The sequence below is a fragment of the Gossypium hirsutum genome, chromosome D12 (assembly GCF_007990345.1).
Source record: "Gossypium hirsutum isolate 1008001.06 chromosome D12, Gossypium_hirsutum_v2.1, whole genome shotgun sequence".
NCBI lineage: Eukaryota > Viridiplantae > Streptophyta > Magnoliopsida > Malvales > Malvaceae > Gossypium > Gossypium hirsutum.
In genome coordinates, this window is record NC_053448.1 from 31,114,166 (window position 1) to 31,125,787 (window position 11,622).

General features: G+C 35.5%; 1 non-coding gene across 1 annotated transcript; it reads left to right on the forward strand.

The window, feature by feature from the left end:
• The first annotated feature begins 11,230 nt into the window (after positions 1–11,230).
• Positions 11,231–11,337, forward strand: LOC121224754 (small nucleolar RNA R71). The gene has a single exon (XR_005922499.1). It is a non-coding gene; the product is annotated as a small nucleolar RNA R71 (small nucleolar RNA).
• The last annotated feature ends 285 nt before the right edge of the window (positions 11,338–11,622 follow it).

Below are 11,622 nucleotides of genomic sequence, written 5' to 3' on the forward strand. Positions count from 1 at the left end.
TGTTATAAGTAAATTCAACCAATGGAATGAATATCTCCCACTTACCTTCGAATTCAAGAATACAACAACGAAGCATATCTTCGAGTATCTAAATCACTCTCTCCAACTGGTCGTCTGTTTGTGGATGAAACGTTGTGCTAAAAGTAAATTTAATGCTCAAAGCTTCTTGTAATTTACCCCAAAATCTATAGGTGAATCGCAGATCATGATTAGAATTAATCAACAAGGGCACCCCGTGCAATCTAACGATATTAAGAACATGTAACTCTACTAATTTCTCTAGTGAGAAATATGTGTGAATAGGAATAAAATGTGTAGATCTAGTCAAATGGTCAACAACAACCCAAATTGCATCTTTCCTCCTCAGAAGTAACGGTAACCCTGAAACTAAGTCTATGGTAACTCGTTCCCATTTCCATTTCGGAATCATAGCAAGATGTAGAAACCTTGAAGGTACTTGATGCTTGGTTTGAACTTGTTGAAAAATTAAGCATTTTATTACTACCAGGGTGAATCGAGTAACTACTGTTGTGAGCTTCTCGCAAAGTTTCTTGTTTGACTTTATAAGTCTTTAGAATTCACAAATCGTTTCAGAAGTATAAGCTACCATCATCACCAATATGAAATTCTATATCTTGAAATTTCCCGATTTGCTCCTTTTTAGGAACTAACTCAAGATCATTTTTTTGAGTCTCACGAATCTATTGTAAAAACATCGATTTAGCTTTTAATTTAGCCAAAATTAATCTATCATCAACCAGTGTCAGATGAGTATTCATTTAAAGCAAACAATGGCTTTCTACTTAAAGCATCCGCAACAACATTAGCTTTTCGTGGGTGATAGTCAACAATCAAATTGTAATCTTTTAACAACTCCAACCATCTACGTTGAAGCAAATTTAGTTCTTTTCGGGACATCAAATATTTCAAGCTTTTATAATAGATGAAAATGTGACACTTTTCTCCATATAACTAATGTCGCAAATATCATCAGGGCAAACACGATGGCTACAAGTTCCAAATCATGTACTGGGTAATTTTTCTCATGCGGTTTCAACTGTCGGGAAGCATAAGCTACAACTTTACATTCCTGTATTAAAAATCAACCTAAACCGTTAAGCAAAGTATCACTATATACCACAAATTCTTTGTCAGGCTCTGAGTGAGTTAGCATAGGGGTTTCGGTTAACATCATTTTCAACTAATTGAAGCTTTGTTGACATTTTAATACCAAGAAAACTTAATGTCTTTTTGTAGCAATTTCATCAGTGGTAAGGCAATCATTGAAAAGCCTTTAACAAAATGCATGTAATAACCGATCAAACCCAGAAAACTTCTTATTTCAATGACATTTCTAGGAGGTTTCCAATTCAATATAGCTGAAATCTTGCTCGGATCTACTCTTATGCCATCTGTCGATACCACATGACCCAAAAACCTGAATTCTCGAAGCCAAAATTTGAATTTACTAAATTCTACAAATAGTTGTTTCTCGTGGAATGTTTGCAATACAATGCTCAAATTTCAAGCATGCTTAGTCTCATCTATCTATTAAATCAATATATCATCGATTAAAAGAACAACAAAATTGTCTAAATAAGATCAAAATATTCTGTTCATTAGGTCTATAATTATAGCTGGAGCATTTGTTAAATCGAACGACATAGCTAAAAATTCAGTGTCTGTACCTGGTTTTGAAAGCTATTTTTTGGATATCTGAATCTTTAACCTGAAGCTGATAATATCTCGAACGAAGATCAATTTTTGAAAACACTGTACCACCTTTCAGCTCATCAAAAAATCATCAATGTGAGACAACTATATTTTTTAATTATAACTTTATTCAACTATCTTTAGTTAATAAACAAAAAAATCAACCTGTCTTTTTTCTTAACAAACAACACAAGTGTACCCCAGGGAGAAACGCTAGGCCCAAGAAATCCTCTATCTGTCAATTCTTGTAACTATGCTTTTAATTCTTTTAATTTGACTAGAGCCATTCTATATAGAGCAATCAATATCGAAGAAGTTCTCGATACTAATTCAATAGCAAACTAAATCTCTCTGACTGACGATAACCTTGGCAACTCTTCTAGAAATACATCCGCAAAATCACAAATAGTCGGGACTAATTCAACTTTGATTCTGAAGCTTTAGCATATAAAATATATGCCAAACACACACCACACCCTTTTCTTACAAGTTTCTGAGCTGACAAAGCAGAAATAATATTGGCAACACTGTCTATTCTGTCTGATTCAACTTTGATTGTTTCACCATTCTGACATATTAAAGTAATCTATTTTCGCCTACAATTCAAAACCACATCATGCAAAGTCAACTAATCTATGCCGAGAATAACAACATTAAATTAGTTGGAAAGTCACAATCCTGAACATTCAATGGATAAATTTTACAAATTTTGTCAACTAACACATACTAACCTAGCAAATTAGTTACTTTCTTTGATGGCCTACCTTTAGAAGGCATAGCTCTTGATCGTACATTTTGAGCTTTATCCATGTTAGACTATCTAGGCAATCTCGGAGGAAATGATCTAATGAGTCGCATTCAAAACACGATCTTTCTTTCAACCGACACTCACCAAAATGTCTTTTGTTACATTTTTACACTCTAGCATATTGAAATTACGAATGTTGCCAACACTAGCTACTAAGGTAGCCTAAGGTCTCGAGCTAGCCTGCTTTCCTCGATCTCTACTAAAAAATCCAAACGGAGCTAACATACGATTGTGAGATTCTTTTACTTTCTTAGAAGGAGAAGAGAAAGATTTTCCCAATTGCCTTTTACACGAGTCTCGAACTTCAAAATCTATCTTTTTCTTTGCTTTACTAAAGTCCTCCATTTTCTAAGCTTTATCAACAACTACAATGAACTATTTCAACTCGAGTACCCTGACGAGCAACTAGATTTCTTCATTAGAGCCTTCCTCAAATCGAGTACACATAGCAGCTTTTGTTGGAATCAACTTTCTAGCTTACTTCTGAGTCGAACAAATTCCTTGTCATATTCAGCTACTATTTTGCGTTCTTACTTCAACTTTAGAAACTATTTTCACTTTTTGTCAAGGTATCGCTGATTGACATATTATTTTGAAAATTCAGTTTGAAAGAATTCAACAACTCAACTGATCTTTCAATATAACTACTGACAGAATATCCCACAATTGGTATGTTTCGTCTTTTAACAATGAAACTACACACCTCAAATAATCATTGGGAGAACATGACAACTCGTCAAAAACTCTCATAATATTATCTAACCAGAATTCAACCTTTTTAAGATCATCATCGAATTTACCATAAAATTCTTCAGCCTCGTATTTGTGAATTTTATCAATAAAAGGCCTATTATCTCATAGTTGTTCCAAACCTTGACGATTAGGGAAAATCAATTGGGTTACAAGAGGTTCGAAGGTTGTTGAGCTATTGGATTAGTTCTCACAAAATCAAAGAACCATTTAGACATGATATGGAAAAAGGCTTCCAATGCCTCACTTCCCCAGCCCTTAGAAACAAGCTCACTATGAAAAGAGGCTTTCCATTCAAATGTTCGCTACAGGGGCATTCCTTTCAAAGGTTCTCCACAAAGGCTTTCCTTTCAAAAGTTTGTCGTAGAGGCTTTCCTTTCAAAGGTTCACCACAAAGGTTTCCTTTCAGGATTTCACCACAAAGGTTTTCCTTTTAGAGGTTTACCACAAAGACTTTATTTTCCTAGTGTGTTCACGATAGGGATTTGCCTAGACTCACCTTACGTGAGGTTTGTCCCTGATCGTTCGGGTCACTCAGAAACCCCATTAGGTAATAACCTTCCTTTAGTTCTTTCCATATGATGTCGTAGCCCAACTATGGTCTTACAAGATATGGTCATTTTCATTGCAAAGTCACAGCCATGGACTTTTTTTTCAGAGATTCGTGTTTAAATTCTTGACGGACACCTTTAGACGACTCCAAAGATAGACAAAGACTAATCATACATACTGACACATTCATAACAGACACATTCCATTGCATGTTTTCAGGATACATACACACATACATTTCAATAATTCATAAACAATCATCCTTTAGCTTCAAGATTCATATCACGTACCTAAACCAGTTAGATATCAAACATACAAGATCTATCAAACACTCATTTTACATCAGAACTGTAGAACATATAACATACATGCAAGAGTCGGCTTAGGAACTCACCTGATAACCTCGAACGAAAACTTAGATTCCAAATCCCGCACTTAGCAAGAAACTACAACAACCACTCGACATGGAGGAAAAGATCAGTTAGTAAAATAGAGAATTTGAAATCCAAATTAAACAAGGAAAAGGCTTAGAGGTGATATCCTCCTCTGCATTGAGAGGGACTTGGGTAGTTCAACATAGGGTAGTAATAAGTTAGGGGAAATTCAAGGTACTCACATTCTTCTCAACACACCTATGTACTTCTTGAAAAATGATCATCCCTACATTAATCTTTCTCCTTTTTATAATGGACTGTAGAAAAAACATTCGTTCTTTCGGAATAATAGTATTGTGTGTAGACGGCATAAGTCAGCTTCTCAAAAAATGATACCAAATCTTCCCAATGGGCTTCAACAAGGCCCTTTTAATAGTATAACATTATTGCCTAGAAACAGTTCATCATGTGCCCTTAATACATAAATCCTCCAATACTTGGTTTAACCCCTCAGCAGTAATACTTTCAGCAAATGGTGTGTGTTCGTCCTATATACCTACAAGACCAAATTGTGCATTAATATGGTCTTCATCAAAAGGAACGGATGTACCTCTTACATAGATAAAAGGGGAATCTGGAGAGTTGACATGGGCATAAAACTCTCGAACATATTTTTCCTAAAACATCTTTGGGGTGCAAACAAAAAATATTCCACCCATGTTTTTCTACTATTGAGGATACAAATTGATAACTCTGGAAAAGAGTTATCTTTCGAACCTCTAAGCTTGATTTAATATTTGTACTTAAGAAGATATATTTACATTTTTAGGTTATTTTTAGAACATTGTATAATAATGCTTGGATTGTGCCTTAAATGTTATTTCATGTTGCTCTTACTGTTGGGAATAAGGGAATTGGCTATTGTATGCAGTAGGTGTAAAAAGGATGAAAAAAGAGGAAGAGAATGAAGGAAGTGAAATATTGTCATTTTCATGGCAAAAGATTGGATGGATTGCCAACACAAATGCCATGGCAATTCTAGGAAAATACTAACGCGGCACTCAATCCTTGTCACTCTCAGGCAGCTGGACGTGTACCAGATAAATCCACCTAAAAAACAGGGAGAAAAGTGTGTTCTGAGAGAGGGGACCTACCCTATAAAAGAGGAAAGAGAATAGAAGAGAGAGGGCCATTTTTACATGAGGATTTTGGAGGGGGATTTGGGAGAGCAATTTTTGCTCTGAAGAAACTCGTGTAAAAAAATTCCATATAAGAGGGAGAGGGTAGCAGCTTAAGAGAAAAGGCAGAAACGTAAGGAAAGGGACAAGTAATAAGCCTTGGACCCAGTAAAATTTAGCAGCATTGAAGTGAAAACTAGAGTGGTGAAAGCTTCCTGTAGTTCTACCTTCATTCTGTTACTTGATTTCTGTGATTTCTAAACTGTTAAGGATGATGTTGAATGTTATTCTGATTTTGGATTTTAAATCCCAACCCATAAGCTAATTTCTTTTGGGTTGGAATTACTAGATCTATCTTGATACTTTTAATTATCATTGTGATATTTTGAGTAGAGCTACTATTTTATTCAATTTGGATTATTTTAAATATATGCATGCAAGCTCTAGACATAGATGAATGTATGGTATATCCTTAGACTTGGTTTAATTCTAAAAAGGTTAAATAAGTTTGATCATAATTGAATGATACGAGCGAGTACTCGAGTGAATACTCATAGCATTCTAGACATAGACTTGTGATCTGTATAGAGTTAGGAAGAACATTGTTAGGTATTGTTCTTAAGACTTGCAGACATACAAAGACTTAGAATGATAGCTTAAATTCTAACTCTCGAAAGAAGCATAATGCAATAGTTATACTCTGCGCAGCAATATTGGTCAAGATTTTGCCATGACATTATTCTGTTATTAAGATAGAATCCAAGTAATTCCAACCTTCCCATTCAACAACATCAATCCCCTCAACTTTTTCTAGAAGAATTGCCACAAAATTTTACTAATTATTTGATTTTTTTAATTTCATACATTAATACTTCACTTAAAATAATTATTATGTTTACTTTTCCATAAGCCTAATTAGTATAGTTTATAGTAATAGCTCTACCATATTTTTCCTTATTCTGATCCTTGTGGAGATGATCTCACTTATAACTTTATTACTTTATCCGATGTTTATTCTTGTACACTTGCATTACATATTCAAACGTGACACATATTCATTGTATCCCATGTATGGTTCATTTTTAAATAAGAACCCTTGCTCAAAATAGAAAGGCTGCTTTACGATGTTGGTATTTTATCTCATGGCTACGGTAGCCTTTAACACGAGGCATTGGAGAAAACTGGAAGAAATAGTAGAGAATGTAGTGGATAAAATTGGACTTATTGAAGAGAAAAAGTAATAAAAATGAAAACTTTAAGAGAAACTTAAGAGTCGTGAGTAGTTGAGGAGAAAAAAATAAGGGGATAGCGATGACAGTACAACAAAATTGAAACATGCTAGGGAAGTTGCGTGACGTGTAGAAGGAAAAAAGAAAACTAATAGGATTTTGGGGGGAAATGTGAAGTGCCCAAATCGCAAAAAAGTTTAACTTCCCTTCTATGGGCTCGCCCAATAACAGAATTAGCCCAACTAAAAAGGAACATCTCTCCCCTTAGACTTAGCTACCTGGTCAACCTGATGTTGTCCACTATCCAGCTTGTCGCAATGCTACGACAAACTCGTCTGAATATCACAACTGCTTAGTTCACATTTTTTATTCTGCCTTTGAAAATCGTAGAAAATTTTTCAAAAATAAAGAAAGAAATGAAAACAATATTAAATAAGTACTAAAAAATTAAATTAAATCAATTAAAGAAAAGAAAGATAAAAGAAATTGCTAGCTCAAACATCTTAGAGATTAATAGAGTGCTTGTCTCGATCCATATGGGCATCCCAGTAGTGCTTTAAGCGTTGCCCATTAACTTTAAATGTGACTACCATTTTCAAATGCTTGATATTAATGGCTCCATGAGGATACACTTCGGCTACTTCAAAAGGACCTGACCAAGAGACTTTAATTTACCTAGAAACAATTTGAGCCTAGAGTTAAATAACAACACCTGTTGTCTGGGTTCAAACTACCGCAGGTTCATTCTCTTATCGTTCCAACACTTGGTCTTTTCCTTGTACAGCTTAGCATTCTCATATGCTTATGCTCAGAACTCCTCCATTTCATTCAATTCTAACAACCTTTACCGACCAGGAACGACCCAATCCATGTTTAGCTTCTTAATAGCCCAAAATGCTTTGTGCTCAAGTTCAACAGGAAGGTCACATGGCTTCCTATAAACAAGCTTAAAATGTGGCATACCTAACGGAGTTTTGTATGCAGTACGATATGCCCACAAAGCTTCATTCAACCTAGTAGATTTGTCCTTACGAGTAGGATTCACCACTTTTTCTAAAAAAAAATTAATCTCTATTCGAAATTTTAGCTTGTTCGTTTGTTTGGGGGTGATATGCCATGACAATCTTATGTTTCACCCCATAACGATGTAAAACACTAGCTACCAACTTGTAGTTAAAATGAGACCCTCATCACTAATAATGGCTCTACGTGTACCAAATCTTGTAAAAATGTTCTTGTGTAAAAACTTCATTACTGACCTTGCATCATTGGTAGGAAGAGCAGCAACGTCGACCCACTTAGAGACATAGTCCACTGTTAACATTATATACACCTTGCCTACTGACGAACGAAATGGACCCATAAAGTTTATTCCCCAAACATCATCAACTCAATCTCTAGTATACTTTGCAACAGAATTTCATGTGTCCTAGATAGATTCCCTATTTTCTGACAATGGTCGCAAGACTGAATGAATTCATGAGCATCCTTGAACAAACTTAGCCAATAAAATCCTGGCTGAAGTACTTTGGCAGTAGTCCTCATCCCTCTAAAATGTCCTTCGTATGGAGCTGAATAACAATGCTATAGAATGTTATGTATTTCATCACCAGGGACACATTTCCTAAATATTTGATCAGCGCAATGTTTAAACAAGAAAGCTTCATCCCAATAAATAATGCTTGGCATCGTGAAGAAATTTTCATCTTCTCTAACTATTGAGATCGGGTGGAAACACACCACTTACTAAATAGCTCACTATGTCAACATATCAAGGAAATGTCGTGGCAAGTAACAGTTGTTTGTCTGGGAATTCTTTTTCTTTAATAAGTGTATCATGACTATCTTCACTTCTAGATTTTATCCTTGACAAGTGATCAACCACTTGATTCTCAGTCCTTTTTCGATCTCTAATTTCCAAGTCAAACTCCTGCAGGAACAATATCCACCTAATCAACCTTGGCTTAACATCTTTCTTGGTCATTAGATACATAATAGTGGAGTGATCTGTGTAGAAAATGACATTTATACCAACTAGATACGAACAAAACTTATGAAACGCGAACACCACAACAGTTACTCATTTTCCGTAGCGGTGTAGTTAAGATGCGATTCCAATAAAGTTTTGCAAGCATAGTATATTGCCCACAGTATTTTCTTTAACTCTTCAAAGGCTACCAAATATTGTTCATCAAAATTAAAAGGTCTATTTTTCTCTAACAAAGTGCACAAGGGTTTAAATATCTTCGAAAAATCCTTAATGAATCTTCTATAAAAACCTACATGACCTAAAAAATGCGAGTTGGTATGAGCTCATACCCAAGCGTAACAATGCGAGTTGGTATAAGCTCATTGTTATCATTACTTACCACTGTGACACATTCTTTCTTGGGTACACATTGCATAGGACTCACCCATGAGCTATCTAAAATCTAGTAAATAATGTCAGTATCAAGTCACTTAATAATCTCTTTCTTGACGACTTCTTTCATGACCAAATTCAGTCTTCATCACTATTCAATGGAATTGCTAAGGCAATCCTTCAACAAAATCTTAGGCATGCAAAATGTAGGGATAATTCCTTTTATATTGGTCAGGGTCCATCCCAATGCCCTCTTAAATTGTCGAAGAACTTATAACAACCTTGCCTCTTGCTTGGGTGTTGCTCCACAGAAATTACTATCAGCAAAGTACTATTATCGCCCAAATATGCATACTTCAAATGCTAGGACAAAGGTTTTGACTCTAGTGTAGGAGGTTCTTCTATACACGATTTAAGTGGGTCAAAAGGTGGATTTATCAAACGGTTCAAACTTTTTCCCTGGTCTATCCACCAACAGCTTAGCATCCATAAATTTACCGCACTCCTTAAAACTTATTGTATCACACTACTCAGGCGAGTCTTCGTCACTGTCAGAATTGTTGTGGCAATATCTGGTGAATTCCTTCATTGTTGTTTCTATTAACCCAACGGCGTGGCACTCATCATTAACATCAGCACATATCAAAGCATCCAATACATTGAAGGTAACCTATTGATCATTTACCATCATGGTCAACTCGTCTTTTTGTACATCAATTAAATTTCCATTTATAGCAAGTAAAGGTTTTCCAAGAATAACTGGCACATCCTGGTCAGCTTCACGTTATAAAATCAGAAAACACACAGGAAAGAAAAATTTATCTACTCTTATCAGCACATCTTCAATTTTACATTCCAGATGCATGTAGGATTGATCAGCTAGTTTCAACGTAACTGTAGTAAGTCTCGCTTTTCCAATCCCTAGCGTCCTAAAAATAGACATAGGCATTAGATTTATATTCACCCCTAGATCACATAATGCCTTATCAACATAATGATTTTCGCTTGACCATGGGATAGTGAAACTCCCTAGGTCCTTCAAATTTAAAGGTAATTTATTCATCAACATTGCTATGCACCCTTCAATGAGAGCAACAATTTCAAATTCTTTTAATATGTGCTACTTTGAGAATATATCCTTCATAAATTTCACATAATTAGGCATTTGCTCCAAAGCTTCTACTCGTGGTATGTTAATATGGAGTTTCTTCAAAACCTCCAAAAATCTTTTAAAGTGAGTATCCTGCTTGGAATTATGAAATCGCTGAGGAAAAGGTAAATGTTTTCATCCTTCAAATTGTTTTGTCGTGGCATTCTTATTGGCAACATGTTCTGATTTTGCCATAGCATTTGGATGCTTACCCATTTTAGGTATAATATGTTTTTTAGATGACTCTAGTATATTTACCTGGTTGTTATTTGAGTGGCATTCTTCTGTCGTGGCATCTTTAGCAACGTCATCCAGCTGAGTTTCACTTCTAAGAGTGATGGTCTTACACTTCTCATTCCCTTGTCATCTTGAATTCTCAGTATCATTTTGCAATGCTCCTTGTTGTCTCGAATTCAAAGCATTCGATATTTTCCCAACCTAAGTCTCAAGAGCTCGGAGAGACGCAGCTTGACTTTGAATTATAGCATTATTCTTGGCCATGTATTTCTTGAGCAAAGCTTTAATAGATGATAATGATGAAACCGATGCCTGACCTTGCTGGACATTTTGCCTCGACATAGGTTGAGTATAACCAGGTGGTGCATTGATGGCGTTCTATATTGTCGTATTGGTGAAATTCCCAGCACCTTGATTATTCCAACTAAAGTTTGGATGTTGCTTCTGCCCAGGATTATATGTGTTGGAATAAGAGTTATTGTTTCGGTTAAAATTACCCATGTAGCACACAGATGCTGGATTTAATGGGCATTCATCAAACATATGGTCTTCACCACAATAAACACAAAATAGCTCAAGTACTTTCATCTCCTAAACTATAGTGTGTTTTTTCATTATTTAAATCATATTAGCCAAAGAAGATACTTGGGCTACCAATGAAGTCATTGCATCTAGCTCCATAGTACCAACAGCTCTCTTGTCCGCCCCAAATCTTGTGGTAGGATATTGATAATAATTGTTGGCAATCTTTTCCAAAATCTCATATGCTTCGTTATAAGATTGATCCAACAAAGTATCGTTAGCTGGAGCATCAACTACCATCCTCATATACGCATTCAGCCCATTATAGAATATCTCCATCTTAGCCCAGTGTTGGAATCCATGCATCTGACATTTCTGAATTAAATCTTTGAATTGTTCCCAAGCTTCATATAGTTTTTCATCTTCCAATTGCCGAAAAGATGTGATGTCATTTCTCAGCTTGGCATTCATATTTGGGGGATTATACAATAGAAAAAATATTTTGCAAAATTCATTCAATGATGCCACTTTTCCCGACAGTAAAGCATCCAACCATGCTCTTGCTCGATCTCTTAAAGAATACGGAAACAGTTTAAGTTGTAGAGCATCTTCAAGCACACCCTGCTACCTAAATGAGTCATAAACCTCTAGAAAAAGTCGTAAATATAGTCTTGGATCTTCTGTGCGGTAGTCCACCAAACTGTCCTACAATTTGTAAAATCTGAAACATTTTCGGTTTCATCTCAA